This window comes from Pongo abelii, chromosome 2 (assembly GCF_028885655.2).
Source record: "Pongo abelii isolate AG06213 chromosome 2, NHGRI_mPonAbe1-v2.0_pri, whole genome shotgun sequence".
Taxonomy (NCBI): domain Eukaryota; kingdom Metazoa; phylum Chordata; class Mammalia; order Primates; family Hominidae; genus Pongo; species Pongo abelii.
In genome coordinates this window covers 81,435,053-81,452,865 of record NC_085928.1, presented here as the reverse complement: position 1 = coordinate 81,452,865, position 17,813 = coordinate 81,435,053, and the positions used below count along the sequence as shown (strand labels likewise).

At 38.6% G+C, this 17,813-nt stretch overlaps 1 protein-coding gene across 2 annotated transcripts in view; it reads right to left on the bottom strand.

Moving 5' to 3' along the window:
• The window catches only part of SHQ1 (SHQ1, H/ACA ribonucleoprotein assembly factor), a 103,761-nt gene that overhangs the window by 50,087 nt on the left and 35,861 nt on the right, over positions 1 to 17,813 (bottom strand). The gene's annotated exons all lie outside the window — the stretch shown is intronic.

The window sequence follows — 17,813 nt, the reverse complement described above, 5'->3', positions numbered from 1 at the left end:
TTCCCTGCATATGTTCTCAATGCTCTTTCTACAGACTTGTTTCCATGTCTTTTTCCCTTCTCCATGTGACCTAACCCGCTATCAAGGTCTAGCTCCAGTCTTCATTCCTTCGGGAAGTTCTGGGCTGACTTCCCTAGTCTTCACGGTCCTTTACTAAATGCTGCAAAAAAGTGGAAAGGAAACTCAAAATGGGGAAAATCCTCCCCATAACCTCTCCTGTTCAATTCCCAGAAGGAAAACTGGAGGCTTCAGGATGGGTAAGATACAGGGCCACTGAGTTGAGGGACCAAGATCTAAATTCCAATCTTAATGGCTCCAGAGGCTACCCACTGTGCCATGCTACCTGTATGTTCTTGCCTCATCCAGTCTATACCACAACGTTTTAATTACTCAAAGACTTATTAGTGACTTTAACCCCTAAGTAGGTAATAAGTCTGAAAACGGAGTCCATACCTTTTTAAAAAACATTAACTTTGTGGCTTCCTCATATGCAGATACAATAAAGAATGAATGAACAATGTCAATGAAAGCTCCACTGCTAGACTGATTGTGAAGAGAAACTAATACTTAGAAGGCCTAAAGCTACAAGATGTCAAGTTCATTTGGTTAAGGCAAGGTCAGTGCTATGGCTTATCAAAGTGGTGGTTAACTATGTCAAATGATTAGTGTGGATCACCCCAGCACAAGCCTATTTTAATTACAAACTAGGTAATGTTGAGAGCAGGGTTTGATGAAAGGAGGAGGAAATATAATCAAAATTTGCAGGCATGATGAAACCATGTTTGCCACACTAGCCATGTTACCCAAAGAATCAAGGAACAACTGACCTGTAAGAATGTTTTGCAGTTTTAATTGCCACAGAGAAGACAAATGTCACAGTAAGCATATGCCAACTAATTTCTTTCTTGCTTTCCTTCTCTCTCTTTTTAGGGGAAGGAGGGTGCAGAAGGAAGCAGTTAGTTTTAGAAGTACTAAAAGTTTTAAATGTCAATCATAAGTCTTTACTGGAAAAACGAACTATTCTCTTGTAACTTGAATAAGCTTCTCTGCTATGTGACACCTCCAGAATACTATCTCTCAAGATCCCACACTTTACTAATATAAACAGGTTAACAGAAAATGCAGGATTGGGGCTAGGCGTGGTGGCTCACGCCTGTAATCCCAGCACTTTGGGAGGCCAAGGCAGGCGGATCATGAGGTCAGAAGTTCGAGACCAGCCTGGCCAGCATGGTGAAACCCCATCTCTACTAAAAATATAAAAATGAGCCAGGCGTGGTAGTGCGCGCCTGTAGTCCCAGCTACTCGGGAGGCTGAGGCAGGAGAATCACTGGACCCGGGGAGGCAGAAGTTGCAGTGAGCCAAGATTGCGCCACTACACTCCAGTCTAGGTGACAGAGTGAGACTCCATCTCAAAAAAAAAAAAAAAGAAAGAAAGAAAGAAAAAGAAAATGCAGGATTTGGAGAAAACCATTTGGCTAGAGCAAAGAGTTCATGTAGGGAAAAAAAAGAGAATAAGCAGATGAGTTTGGTAGAAATCAGACACTAACAAGGAGGAAGAGAAGAATGCACTTGGACAGACTGAGTGAGAATGTCTCTAAACTTAGGTGTGGGCAGTAGGAATAAAGGACCCTACTCCAGAGACCATAATGTAAAAAGGTATGGAGTTAAGGTCACATATTTAATGAGGATCCACAGCAGCCATTACCTAATAAAATTATATACAGCTTCATTTACCAGACATGCCTAAAGTGAGGTTGCCCTCTTCCTAAAGTCCACAGGCAAATTTAAATCTTCCAGCTATCATAAAAAAAATAAGAATAATAATGAAAAGAAATGTCAAATAACAGGCAGGCCATGGTGGCTCATGCCTCTAATCCCAGCACTTTGGAAAGCCGAGGTGGGCAGATCACCTGAGGTCAGGAGTTCGAGACCAGCCTGGTCAAGATGGCGAAACCCCATCTCTACAAAAATAAAAAAATTAGTTGGGCATGGTGGCATACATCTGTAATCCCAGCTACTCAGGAGGCTGAGGCAGGAGAATCGCTTGAACCCAGGAGGAGGAGGTTGCAGTGAGCAGAGATCACACCACCGCACTCCGGCCTGAGCAACAGAGCAAGACTCTGTCTCAAAAACAAAAGAAATGTCAAATAACAAAAAATAAGAAATGTCAAAATATTTTTTTAATTTAAAGAGAAGAAATTACATTGTATTTGTGTGTTCTGATCCCTATTTTCTAAAAAAAAAAAAAAAAAAAAAAAGACAAATACTCATTTAAAAAATGCTGGGCCGGGTACAGTGGCTCACACTTGTAATCCCAGCACTCTGGGAGGCCAAGGCAGGCAGATCACCTGAAGTCAGGAGTTCAAGACCAGCCTGGCCAACATGGTGAAACCCCATCTCTACTAAAAATACAAAAACTAGCCGGGCGTGATAGCAGGTGCCTGTAGCCCTAGCTACTTGGGAGGCTGAGGCGAGAGAATCGCTTAAACCCAGGAGGCGGAGGCTGCAGTGAGCTAAGATTACGCCATTGCACTCAAGCCTGGGCAACTTGAAAGCGAGACTCCACCTCAAAAAATAAATAAATAAAATAAAAAATAAAAAATCCTAGACATATATACCCAAATGATATTAACAGTATCTGTCTCTACATTCACTGAGCAAATACGTGAGAGCCCATCATGCACCTGGCATTGTTCTACATGTGGGAGTACAGTTGTTTATTCTTTTCTATACTTTCCTCTATTTTCAAAATTGTCCACAAGAAACATTCATTATTTGTTTAACAAAAATTAAGACATGTTCAACTACACAGCCAACCCCTGAAAAATTGACAAATGAAGGTTACAAATTTGAATTCACATTTTAAATTATATTTTAAACAACTGAGAAGCAATATTTAGATTAATATTTAAAAATTATATTGCAAGGCAGTTTTGAAAGGGAAAGTTATATGCTCTCTTCACAAGCTGTGTTTTAACTGTAAGCCTTAAATTACTTTCATAGTATGTGATGTGACAAATATGGTAAAGATAACCAGGCTACTGGTAGTTGACAATCTAGAATAAAAAGTACATGAAAACCATTCTCCCCCCAACAATATGCATTGTTACTCTGAGGTCGCACTTGATCTCTTTTGCTCCGACTATGTCACCATAGATGACTACAGCATCACAGCCAGGAGACTCACCAAGCATGAGGCTGGGCTTTTTTTTTTCAGTCTCTTTTGTACTGACTGCTCTTTCTATCAGACCCTCAGCCACTTATCTAGCAGCTATGAGCAAAGGAAAAATCTGGCCCTCTTCCAGGCTGTCATATGGCCAGTGGCCAGAAGCCTATGGGGACTCAAAGTAGACGGTTCCTGTGGGGCTCTATCCAGTCGTGGGCTCATCATACACGATATGGGCATAAAAAAATGCTAAGGCCTAAGTCCAAGAGAATAATTTCTGCTCAAAGGCACTGCAGGAAAGTGATCATTTTTAGGCAGTTCACTGCTTGGTTCAAAGCAGAAAAAAAAAAACAGTGCCTTGCACAGTAACCACGGTAACTATTTTCACCGCAAAATGGCACTAACAGCTCTCTCCAGGACGTTAAATCCCAAGAGTTAGGGATTCTCTAGGATGGACTTGGTTGAGTAAGCCAACCCTATCCGTGGAAGAATGACTCGAAGACCAAGAACTCTTGTTCACTCATGAAAGCAGTTTAACACTAGTATCCTGGTATTATAAATGACAAGTGCCATGAATGTTTTACTTCGGGGAAAGACTAATGACAACACAGAGAAACGTAATGACAAGATAAAGAAAATATGGATGACAGTAATAAGTAGGTGGGTAGTAAATAGGATTTAACATATTCCCCAGCTTTCCTTTAAAGGGAAGGTAAACTAAGAACAATGTGATTTCCTGTCTGGACAGAAGTAGCATCTCAGGTTAATACATCTTAATACAAAGACAAGACTGAGCTGTTCTAAATAGAATCCCTTGGCTTCCTGAAATCCCCATTAGGAGAGCAGGGTTGGAAATAATCTTTCACTGACAGACCAGCTCATGGCTAGAGGCACATAAGAAATGGTTTCCATCTCTCGGAGATGATCAGGGTAGTGGATGTTTTTGCTGGCTAAAAGCCAGCATCGGAAAAACAATGTAAGTTGCTAATTCTATACAATAAGAGCTAAATTTCTTTTCAACTGCTGGTATATTACAGCTATGTGGCTGTGGTTTTCTGGGTATCTATTCTGCCCTTTAAAGTTTTGAGTTACCCAAGACAAGAAGCCAATTGCTTCTTGGCTTTCTGGCTAAGATCAAATGTCATATCTGTCCTTATCAAGACAAGAGGCCAAAATAAGTAAAGGGACCAGGCTTGGTGGCTCACACCTATAATCCCAACACTTTAGGAGGCGCCAAGACAGGAGGATCACTTGAACCTGGGAGTCTGAGACCAGCCTGGGCAACATAGTGGGACTCCATCTCTACAAAAAAAAATAATAATAATAATTTTAAAACAATAAGTAAAGAAAAAAAGAGTGGTTATTCAAAACACCTGAGGGAAAGCACTGCTTGGTCTTTATTTGTAAAATCATCTCAAATTAACAGCCAACATTACTATCATTTAAAATACACAACTTAGTATGATAGACACCTGGCTAGAAAATGGCTAGAATTCTGGGATTCTGATGAGACCATATTATCAAAACAGATATGAAGTATTTTAACACTAATTTTCATATGTCATTTGACCATAAAAAAGAAGGCAGAAAAATTGTGTCAAATTAATCTAAATTAAGAGAACCAAAGTGGGGTAATGTGCTTTAATACCAGGCCCTATAGGGAAGTAGAATAAAGTCAAATCCCTAGCAATTAACACAAACACGCACATTAAATTTAGCATTAAGAAGGCTTCTAGGTCTATCTAATTTTTTTATCCTCAAATTTCTCAGATGCCATTTAAGCTTCGATTTTTGACTTGTATTAAGAAACACATACTTGAAGCAACGAATTACTATTTTGAGCACAAACTTTTAGTCCTATCCATTTAAAAAGTATTCTGTTATTAAAATTACATATATTATCTGTATACTTGCAAACAAAATTAACGTGAAGCAAACATGTACTTTTTAGATGTCCCCTTTGCCTGGAATGTACAACCCTCGATTCAACCCCTAATTTACCATCTATCCAAGTCTCAAATCAGGCATTACTTTTTCTGGAAACAGGGTTCTAACTCTTCCCCCAGCTGGTTTAGGGTTCCCTCATATACCTGACATATCCCTCTATTACAGTAGTGCTACCATTTGAATGCACCCCACAAAAAGCATCTGTTGGAAAGTTAATCCCCAATGCAACAGTGTTGGAAGATGGGGCCTAATGAGAATTATTTAGGTCATGAGGGCTCTACCCTCATGAATGCTAATGCCAATTATAAAAGGACTTCAGGCTGCCAGTTCAACCTCTTGCCTGCCTTCTCACCATGTGATCCCCTCTGCCACGTTCTGATACAGCAAGAAGGCCCTCACCAGCCCCTTGATCTTGGATTTCCCAGCCTCCAGAACGATGAGCCAATAATTCCTGTTCTTTATAAATTACCCAGTCTGTGGTATTCTGTTACAGCAGCACGAAACAGACGTAATTAGGAGCTACCCACTTGCTCTGCACCAGATACTTCATATAATTACATGATTTAACCCTACGAGTTAGGTACTTTCTTCCTTGTTTCATAAATGAGAAAACTGAGGCTCAAGGATATGAAGCAGTTGGCCAAGATCACAGCTAGGAAGCAAGAATCAGAACTGGAAAATAAGTTGTCTGACCCTCAGCCACCATGCAATAAATCCATTGTCAGTATTTATCACCATGTGTGATGAAGTCCTTGACAGCAAAGGACATGACTTTTCATCTTTCTTCCTTGGCCTAGAACAATGTCCAGCAAATTGTATGATCCTGTTCAATAAACGCTGGTTGTTAATCCACAGTCTGGAGTACAAAGAATCTAACTTTAAACACACCCAGTCAAATTGCTCAGTTAGCATGTACTAGTTATAACACCTCTGTGGTCTACAGATTTACTTTAAGTTATTTGCATCATGACAAATGTGGCATATACAATTTGTTTACTCCTTCCCTAATTATATATTTCCCTGACAAGAAAAGAATGTAGCTGTGCAAACTTTATTACATCACTGTACCACTGTAAGTTCAAATAATAAATTTAACCCAAGGCTGCTTTTTGCCCTTTCTGCTCTAACAATCCCTGCAAGATGTGCCAGTTTGGAAGGAAAGCCTTGACATTAACTCTGTCCTCTTTCTTAAGTAACTTGTCAAAACAGTGATTGTTTCAGTTTAGAAATACATGACCAGATGTCATCAGAACTACATAATGGTAACATGACTAATTTCAATTTCTTCAGACAACTAAGAATGAGGCATCCACGTTCAAGATAGAACATTAAAAAAAAAATCTCCGTCTACACAGTAAGGAGAAAAGTAGATTAAGAAGCTGAAGATGCATGGAAAAAAGCTCTTTGAAACAGCTGCAACCTAAACCTGAACTTTTAAAAAACCCATAGGCATAGAAAACTTCAAAATTTTGTAGGTAAAATTTTTATTCAATTTTTCCATCTTAAGAATTACAGTATGTATTTCAATGCCCTTTGTGGTTTTTATTAAAACAATTACACTTCATTTTTTTCCAACAGACACCACATAATAGAGTTCTAATTCTTTGAAATTAGTTTTATTTCAAAATGAAAAAAACTAAAATTGCATGAGGTTGGAAAGAAGAAATAAGAGTATATAGGAAGAAAGACAACTGGATATCTCAAATGGCTCATAAAAGGAAAAAACAAACCTAAACCTAACCCTACCACTGATGAATTTATTTTGGTGATCTCAAGTACTGATAAGTATGTCAAGGTAAAAAAGGAGAAAAACCAAACCGTTTTGAAACCCTCACTGTGTTTCAGTGAATATGTTTGCTTTCTGCTAAATGGTCTGCACACTGGTAGAACTGAGCTATGCTTCTTTATATTTTAATCAATGGATAATAAATATAATTTAGTAAAGCTGATTGGATATTTATCTCTACATATAAGTTTAATTTATATGAAAAGGATGCATGAAAATTTTGACTATGAAATTAAGATCTTAGAACTGTGTTCCCCAATTCTAAAAAGCCAAGGAAAGATCATTAAAAAGCTACACATAAATAATCTTATGCAGTTCTTAGCTAATTTCTCACGAAGTAAAAATGGTAACAATCCCAACAGTTCCACTGTGGACCAGCTGTGCAGCCCAGAGTTTGCTAGCTTCTGGTACCACTTCTTAGCCACTCGGTACTTAATCTGAATCCGTTTCCACAGGGATAAATTGGAAGAAAAATTCTTAAGAATTGCTATGGAAATTAAATGAGACAACAAACATGTAAGTACTTTACATATGAAAAGGGAAGGAGGACAACAGGTCGTATGGATCAGCCCTGGCACTCCCATTACTGGCCCCTGCCCCACTACCTGTGAAGCACCTGCCCACATATTCCTTCCTCCTCGGTCCCGTGGCTAGCACTCTAGTTCAGACCATACTGCTTGTCCCCAGACTACCTTGGGTCTAAGCAAGAATAAGTCTCCTCTCTTCTCCATGCCCACTAACCTCACCCTTCTCAATGACTCTATCCTAAGTGCTGCTGCCAGATGAATCTAATCTAATAAACCTCTCACCGGCTCCAATGCCAGACTCTTCAGTGGTTCCTACCTCAGTAAGACCCAAACTCATCAGCAAGCCATTGCAGGCTCCTTTCAGCCCGGTCCCAGCACACTGTTTCTACCTTTATCCTACCATTCCCCTTCACACCTCTGGCCTCCAGACAGATGGGAATTTGCCCTTTCTTGGACATGGAACTCTTTTATCTTCCTTTTTCTGATTTTTTTGCCTTCTACTTTCTCAGGGAATACCCTTCCTCCACATCTTCTTTTCTAAGTCCTACACATTCTTTAGTAACTACCATTATATATCACTCATTAGGTCTATGCTGCTTGCTCCTTCCCTGTTAATCCCTCCTCCCACCACTAACAACCACTCTCTCAGGGTCAGAGTGAGGTGTGGTACTGGAGGTACTGAAATCCTATCACTCATCTCCTCCACCCTGACCAGGCTCTGGCTGACAAGAGTAACAATACAAAGCAGTCAAAAGAGAGGCAGGGGATCCAATTCTTAAAAAAGCTTTCTGGTGTTAACTATATTAGACAATGAGGGACATCTCTTACCTCCTTTGCCTGCCCCAATCTTAGAACCTGTATCGGGTTGAGACTCAGTCTCAAGCTAGGACTGAAGGAGCAAAGACCTGGTGCAAGCCTTCACTGCAGCTAGAAACTGGCAGGTCCAAGAGGGTATGAGAAAGACAGGCTGGCACTTAGCTTGCTTTAGAGCAGAGACTGAAAACTGGGGACCTCCCAGGCTGACCTGGGCTCTCAGACACGCTATGGCTCTTACAGTGTGATTTTACATTATTTTACTTCTTTGTTCATACTTAAGCTTTAAAAAATTTTTAAGACCATTTTACTTTCTACTTCTTTTTAAAACTGGCAATACTACATATTCACACAGCAACAGTAGGCTACAGTTGAGCCATGCATCTCTCCAGTTCACACAGGCCTCATTAGTCTCTATTTCCTTAAACCCTAGCATCCTTATTCATTTACCTGCTTGGCGAAGTAGGCATCTCAGTTTGCTTCTCCTAATGAACAGAAGCCTACTCTAATGTGAGCCAACTAGATCAGCTAAGTCTCACCTTGTGGGAAGGCGAGAGAAAACAGCTGAAATGATTTACTTCAATGCTGGCCACTATTTCGAATGGCAAGCAGCCAAAGACCTCGGCTCCCTACAAAAGGGCTCCCTTCCAACCTCCATGTACATGCCTAAGGCAGAGGTGGTAAATTTTCTCTGTAAAGAGATAGAAAGTAAATATTTTGGCTTTGCAGGCCAATCTCTGATGCACTTACTCAATTCTGTCATCTTACCACAAAAGCAGCCATAGACAATATGTAAGTGAATGAGCCTGTGTTTCAATAAAACTTTATTTATGGGCTCTAAAATGAGAATTTCAAATAATTTTCCCAAGTAACAAAATATTATTTTTTTCAACGATTTAAAAATGTAAAAAGCATTGTTAGCTCAAGGGCAATACAAGATGAATTTGGCCTGTGGATGGCCATTAAGGTAATTTCATTTTTCTTTTTTTGTTAGAGACAAGGTCTTACCCTGTCACCCAGGCTGCAGCGCAGTGGCATGATCATAGCTCACTGTAACCTCGAACTCCTGGGCTCAAGCAATCCTCCTGCCTCGGGATCCCAAGTAGTTAGGACTACAGGCACACACAACTACGCCCTGCTAATTTAAAAAACATTTTTTTTTTCTAGAAACAAGGTCTCACTATGTTGCCCAGGCTGGCCTCAAACTCCTGGCTTCAAGAGATCTTCCCACTTTTACCTCCCAAAGTGCTGAGTTTACAGGCATGAGCCACCATACCTGTCCATTAAGGTATTTTTTTAAGGGAGTCTCCCCTTTGTATCTTATATTATAAATACTTATATTTTGTTTTTGTTTTGAACTTTTAAGTTCAGAGGTATGTGTGTCATGGTGGTTTACTGCACAGATCATCCCATCACCCAGGTATTAAGCCCAGTATCCACTAGCTGTTCTTCCTGATCCTCTCCTTCCTCCCGCACCACCCCCCCGCTGCCCTCCGAAAGGCCCCAATGGGTGTTGTTGCCCCTGTGTCCATGTGTTCTCATCATAAATACTTATATTTTGTACCTTATCTTTTGACCTATCATTCCTATTACACAATAAACTCCCTAAGAGCTAAGACCAAGTCATAAATATCCTTGTAACTCTTCGCCGATTCTGTTATACTCCCTTGCACGGAGAATAGATTTGATTCATGTCTGCTGAATAAATAAATATCTGCCACTTGTTATTTTCCAACATTAACTTCTTACTTAAAGAAACTTTAAGTTGGGATATGGTGGCTCACACCTGTAAACCAGCACTTTGGAGGTTGAGGCAGGAGGATAGCTTGAGCCTGGGAGTTTGAAGTTGCAGTGAGCCATGATTATGCCATACTGTACCCCAGGCTGAGTGACAGAGTGAGACCCTGTCTCTAAAAAATAAATGAAATGAAACTCTAAATTACCTAAATATATACATAATCGGGTGTTGCTTAATGATTTGGATATGTTCTGAGAAATGCGTCATTAGGTGATTCTGTCATCTGAACGTCACACAATGTACTTACACAAACCTAGATGATAGAGTCCACTACACACCTAGGCTATGGTATAGCCAGTATAGCATATGACTGTCCTGAATGCTGTAAGCAATTGTAACACAATGCTAAGTATTTTTGTATCTAAACATATCTAAGCATAGAAAAGATACAGTATACTCCAGCTCTTTTCTGATTAAAAGAAAAACAAAAAAAATTTAATAAGAAAATAAAGACACAGTAATATCACAGTATTACAATGTTATGGGACCACTGTTGTACATGTGGTCCATCACTGACTGAAAGTTGTTATGTGGTACATAATTGTAATTCTTACATGTATTCCTGGTAAAACATAAAGTATTACTCAATTCACTTCATCAAGGCCTCAGTATTAACATACAATAGGACTTTGATTCACTAGGGTCAAATAGAAGGTTTTCTCTTTGTTCCCCCAAAGTTGTCTTAAATACGTACAATTTTCTGCTGCTATTTTCTTATAGAAAGTTACTTCCATAAAAATTCAGATCCATAAAAATAATCTCAAAACTGACTTTAAATTTATTTAAAGAGGCACTAATTATAGAAGTTTTTTTTAAGCCATACATTCAAACCATGTAACTAAGTTCTAGGGATTTCTACACTGCTCAGCTCAGAAATTGCTGAAATTAACAAAAATAAATAGTACAGAAAATATAGTGTATATTTAAATTGTATGTAATGTTTAAGAGGTCAGCTGACTTGAAGCCATCACCCATCAGTAAGCATTTCTATATATCCAGTTTTCAAAGAATACTAACATTTTAAAATATTTTAAGTGATATTTTTGAAGCCAAATAACCACAAGCTATTCATCATTTGTAGAAATTAAAAGGCAATTTATTATTTGTAAGCCATATGGGAAATGCTTCCCTCTACGGTGTATTTTAAGAGAACCAAGAATGTTTTATACAAATGTAACCCAGAAATTACCATGAGAGCAATCTAAACATTTTTAGTGATTAACAATATTTAGAAGTATTAGGGGGAAAGAGATTCTATGGAGATGACTAGAAATTGATATTCTTTCCTTTAATGTTTACGTTTACACACAATATCCTTCTATACAGGGTTACAAGTATAAACCTGCAAATGCTCTGAGGTTAAATAATACATACAAATGGGAAGAATGTACTCATTTAGGAGACTGGGAACATAGACTTGTACTCCAAGGAAGAGACAAGAGTAAAAGGAATTCACTTTGCCTCATGGAAGGAGAATTCGGAGTTCTCCCTTTCAAACATTCAGCAGCAGTTCATGATTTCCAGGAGTTAACTCCCGCTGTCCTCTGAAGTTCTCTCCTTTCTTCGATAAGTTGGTATGTAAAATGGTCAGCAAAAACAGGTACAAATGCTACTTCAGTATCTGACTTTAATTCCACGCTAAAGTTTCTGAGAGCACTATGATTGTTCTATTCTTAGAAACATTAATTGGTATGGGGAATTAAGCCAGAAAAAAAAAGTTCAAGAACAATTTAGAATAAGAGGAAGAAAACACAAGGAATTACAATCTCCCAGGTGAGGAGCAGGGAATTAAGCAATAATATTTAAAAAGTAGAGACATAAATTCCAGTGACCAATTAACTCTCAGATAGGAAAGAAACTATCAACTAGTTTTAGAGGCTGTAGAGCAAATCTCAGCATCAGATAGCATATCAATTTTCCATCATCTAATTCCAACAAACACATTTTCATAGCAGAAACTACACTATCCCATGAACCTCCTCACATGGTTTACTCACAATGTTTACAACATTCCCTCCATCCTTCAAGTCCCAATTCAAATCTCACAGCCTCTATGAAAATTTCCCTGACCCCTAGTGAAATGTGTCATCTCTCTCTTTTTTGAACTACTTAATCCACATTTCTTGTAAGGCAATTACCACGGTTGCCTATATATTTTATGTTACTGATGGACATCTTAACTCCCTGGCTAGTGAACATGCTCGCCAAATACAGCCCACACATCTAAATTATTTTTCTATTGCTCTTTATATTTACAGGGTGCTTTGTATGGACTGGCTCCTGAGTAGGCATACATTCAAAATATGTGTTGAACAAATCAATGAATAGATGAACTCATCAAGCAATTAACAAGTACTTGAGGGTGCTAGGAAACTAGTAGGAGCTGAGAATTAGAGGTCAAATAAGGCAGAGGCTCCCACAGTAGGAAGTTACATGTCTTCAATGACTTAAATGTAGGTCAGTTTCCCTGGCTTATATTTTCACTCTCCATATTTCTCTTTTGAGCTACTTATTACAAATGCAATTTTTCAAAAACCCTGGTAGTTGTGTAATTCTGTGCCCTGTGCCCCCATTAGAACTATTATATCTTCAGGATCCAGCTCAGCAGCCTCACGCGGCAGGTTCTCAACAAATACTTGTTGAATAAATCTCAAAATAGTTTCATACAATGTATTTAAAGAGTAAAAATTAAAAGGCCTAACAATTCTTTAAAATGTCCAGAACTGGGAACTTACAGAAGTTAAATATAGATAAATGTCAACACTGGAAAATGGCAGTGATTTCATCTGTTAGTTTTCGAGTTTGCAATATCTCCTCTACAATTCAATTTTTTAAAAAGTCATTTGCTAAACTGACTCTGGAATAAATAAAATGTAAACATTAAAAAGAAATTCACCTTTAAGGTCTCCTCCAAACTTGGAGCTCATACAATACACTTGCCAAACCTCAATGTTTTAAACATCCATTTTTCTTTTAAAAAATTGATCAGTCACAAGCCCTGTACTTGGTGCCACAGCTCCTTTCCTTTCTCATTGATTGTGTTATTTTATCTATGGAAGAGGTTAGTAAAGCAGTAATTTCTGAAAATTTGTTTATTGAGCCCAATTAATAACTGATAAGGGCTATTAATTACCTGAAGTAATACCTGGTTTTAATTGGTGACAACAACTAGACTCCTGAAGGCTGTTTCTTGGGTTACTACCTGCTAGGTAGCTACTCATCAGACTTCACATGTTATTAAAAAGTAGGTTTCTATTAACCTTAAAAACAAAACAGCAAATAGAAAGAACAATTGTATGCGTTTTTATTAGCCAAAAAATATTTAGACAACTGTCCAAATATTAATAGAAATCATGTTTTCCACAAAATGGTGGATAAATTCAAATTTGAAACACGGTAGTATGGTGGTTAAGAGTCCAGACTTAAGGAAAAAAAAGACTTTGTCTAAAGGAAAATCACAACATGTACAAAAATAGGGAAGACAGTATCATGAATCCCACATACTCATCACCCAGGCAGCAATCAACTTGTAGCCAACCTTGTTTCAGCTACACCCCACCCACTTTCCCACAACCCACTCTGGACTATTTTGAAGCAAATTCCAGGCTTCATATAATTTTATTTATAACTATTTCAATATATATAAGTGCACAGACTCTAAGTTACACAGATCTGGAGTCAAATCTAGGCTCTCCCACCTACTAACTGTAAGACCCTGGGCCACTGACTTCACTTCTTTGAGCCTGCCTTCTATTTGCAAAATGGGGATAGTAATGCCTGCTTCACAGGACTGTAATATGAGCAAAATGAGATATGGTATCTAAAGAACTGAACCTAGTGCTGGCACACAGAAGGTAGCTAAGACACGCAGCTGTGGTTATTATTAACAAACTAGCCAAACCAGAGCTACCTCTATTTAAATTATGGGGTGTCCAAACAAACAAGCCTCTTCAGTGGCAATAATGGCATCCCTGTGCCATCCACCTGTACGTATTATTAACACATCAGGACAGAACTCTGACTCTTTTCTAATGAGGCTCACAAAGAAAATAACTGGTATCAAGTATCCCTTTATTTTAAAGAGATGCTAACCTCTCTATGCTGAACTTGTAGAGAGAGAAACTAAAAATGATTTGTAATTCATTCACCAAATATTCACCTTCAGGAGCTTAAGAGTAAAGAGGTCCAGAAAAAATCTCCATGGATAAAGGTGGTGGAGTGCTGTGCAGTTTCTTACCACCCTCCATGGGTGCAGGAAGGAGATGCTTTTCTGTTACCTTAAACCAAGAGAAAGGGGGTTTTAAGAGGCCCTAAGACAGTACAACCTGCTTACCCTGGAAATTTTAACTGTAGATACCAACTGGAGAGTACAAAGATTGGTGTCTGGCTTCCATTAAGAAGCAGGACAAAGCAATATGGGGTGGCCGAGTGGAGGTAAGCGGTATGTCCTGCCAAACTGAAAGGGGTCCTCCTCCCTGCCGCTGGTCACCCACCCTCAGGCAGGTCCCAGCTGGGGAAGGGAAGAATTTCTTTTGTAATGAAGTTCAAAGTGGACATTTTAAGTACTGAAATTAGACTCCTCTTGTGAGTAGAAGTGGTAAAAGAACTCTTTTAAAATCTAAAGTGATAGAAAAAGTTATAGGATATATATTATAGGAGACAAATATATGATATGATATATATAGGATATATATTCCATCCAAGAAGAAGGAAAAAAAAGAACCCACAGAATGAGCTCAAAGGGGGAACTGAAAGCAAAAATTAAGTTGATGTTTCTCTTCCATCCCATCCCATCCTACCCTTCTAATGGAAGTAAAGTAAGGAATACCTTCTATACATTAATAAGATGTAGACAATACACTCACTAAATTACATAAATAATGTATGATCAAGTATTAAACTACGACTTGTCACTTCTAAAATGAATAACTCTTCTGAGTGGGCCAGGTGCAGTGGCTCACACCTGTAATCCCAGCACTTTGGGAAGCCAAGGCAGGCAGATCACTTGAGGCCAGGAGTTCCAGACCAGCCTGGTCAACACGGCAAAACCCTGCCTCTCCTAAACATACAAATATTAGCCAGGCGTGGTAGCGCATGTCTGTAATCCCAGCTACTTGGGAGGCTGGGGCATGAGAATTTCTTGAACCCAGGAAGCGGAGGTTGCAGTGAGTCAAGATTGCGCCACTGTACTCCAGACTTGGGCAACAGAGAAAAATTCTGTCTCAAGGCAAAAAAAAAAAAGAATAACTCTTCTGAAGATACATTAGAAAATCTGCTTTTCCTCTTTTACTTTTATTTTTAATTGACTAACAGCAGCTAAGTGATGCTTCCATGAAAAACTTTACCCATTCTTCCAAAAAGAATGGAACAGAGGCAATAAAAGTTGAAGAGACAGAGACAGGGGGAAAAAAAGGAGTCATGTGCCCCAAGATGACTGATCCAAGGAGAGCAAGGTCCTTTGTTAAGCACTAAAACAGTACTTAAGGGGCAAAGCAGGATTTCCTGCCCTTAAAGAGTTTGGATTAAACAGAACAGCAACCTCTAGAGATAAACATACAGTCTTCTGGAGGAGGGGAGGGAATGAGAAGAAATGCAAAACTGAAAAGAGCCAAAGGCCTAGTAAAGAATCCTTGTAAAGGCTACTGTGAAGTCACATGAGGCAAATTCCTGGCTCTTTGAAAACTCAGATCTTAGTCAATCAGTTATAATGAAATATTCTGTAGTTTCTGAAGCATTCCTACATTGGTTTTGAAAGCTCATTCCATTTAAGATCAATCCTTCTTTGGAGCCAGGGTTATTCATTACTTTCAACTATGGAACACTATACTGACCTTTATAATAAAAAGTGTGAACACTGTGACTGCATTTTGAATTATAAGTAGGCATGAATTCATTCTTGGAAAACACTAAATGCCAAATGAGAGCTACCTTTATTTAAATTATGGGGTGTTCAAACAAATGAGCCTCTTCAGCGGCAATAATGGCATCCCCGTGCCATCCACCTGTACAAAGACAGGTGACGATTCTCATCCAGAACATGTCATCTCCATAGCTTCTGGCACAAATTCTAGACAACCCAGCCCTCAGTTTTAGCACTAACTAGCCACAACCCAAATTAGTCACAGAACACACCGTACATGGTACATAGAGGGTTCAGGTTCATTTTTAGCAGAGGCCTCCAGTGTGTTACTTCAAGTTTTATGTTACTATCATAACACAGCTGATAAAACTATTTCTTGTCAGAGTGATAATGAATAAAAATTAAGTCTCAATTTCAATTCTCACCTACTAAAACAGCTTGGGTAATTGATTCCTGTGTAAGTCAAGGCAATCGAATTTATTTTTGGTTATGCAATCATAGAACTGATTACTTTTCCAATAAAAGTCAAAAGAACTAGATTACTTCCCAGAATAAAAAGTAACAAGCAGTAGTCTGTATATGTGAGAGTGAGAGTGAGTGTGTGTGCAAACAGGCATGTGGAGGTTTTGCCAATTCTCCATCTGGAAGCCATGATATAACAGGATAATCGCAAACCGCATTCTCACTGGTTTAAGTCCATGAATAATGCCCAGATAATCTAGCATGACTTAAAAAAGAAATGAATTGTGACGCGTAACTGAGGCTCACACAGTCATTTATAGTAGATTGATTTTCCAAGGTACTTTTAGCAATTCAAAAAATATCTTGGATGGAAGGCAAGAAGAAATAACACATGAAAAAACAAAGCAGTTTTGTTTCCCACTGTTAAGTTAAAGAAGATAGATTTCGCAATGATAGCTCTTTTATCCTATAATCAACAATCCTTCAAAATAAAATACAGCTAGTCTAAACCAACTGGATGAATAAAAAGGCATCTTTCATCTAACCATGATTCATTTTTACAATTATTGTCTACTTAAAAAATAATCTACTTCAAACATGATTTTCTTCCCCCATCCCCACCACCAGGGCAAGAAGACTACAGGTTACACAGAAAGCAAAGTACACCTCGAGGTGAGACAAAACATTTGAGATGTGATTCTCTTCTTTAGGCCAGTGAAGTCACCTGGATGTAGAAGGAAGAACTTCCTTTCTTTCCCCTTCTTATTCTGAAGTCTGAAAACCAAGCTCCCAGAAACACTTTTATCTAAGGGCAAAGGAATGATGAGTATCCCCAGGGGGAGAATATAATAAATGACCATAAAGTACTAAAAGTGACTTTTAAATAAATGTGCCAGAACTAATACATACAAATGGATGTTGCCCCCTTCAAAGTCATTATCTTTGAAATTATATACTTATTCTAATGATGATATTATGGGCACCTTGGAATTTGTTTCAGAGCCCAGAATTTTCCACATCCTTAAAGCTAACAAGTGTTTGTCTTTTCAGGTTGAATTTAGCAAGTCAAAAGTGCTCAGAGTAGCTGAGCTTTTTGTTGGAAAATCTTTCTTGACATGCCAAATCTAGGTTACATGTCCCCTTCTAAACGATCCCTGGACTTCTCCCAGCAGAGTACTTTTCACTCTCTCTTTGGAATTGCTTACTTACTCATCATCTGTCTGACAAAACTGTAAACTTCAACAGAGCAGGGAACTTTTCTGCCTTCTTTATTATTAGATCGACAGTCCCACCATAGAGCCTAGAAGATTATAGGCAGCCAAGAAATACTGAATGATGCAAGCTATTATAATGTAAAATGGTTTGCAATACTATGTGTGCCTTCACTGTTTACCTTCCTTACTCCTCTCGGGAAAGAGTTTTTATTATGCCTCTATGCAATTACTTATCTACAT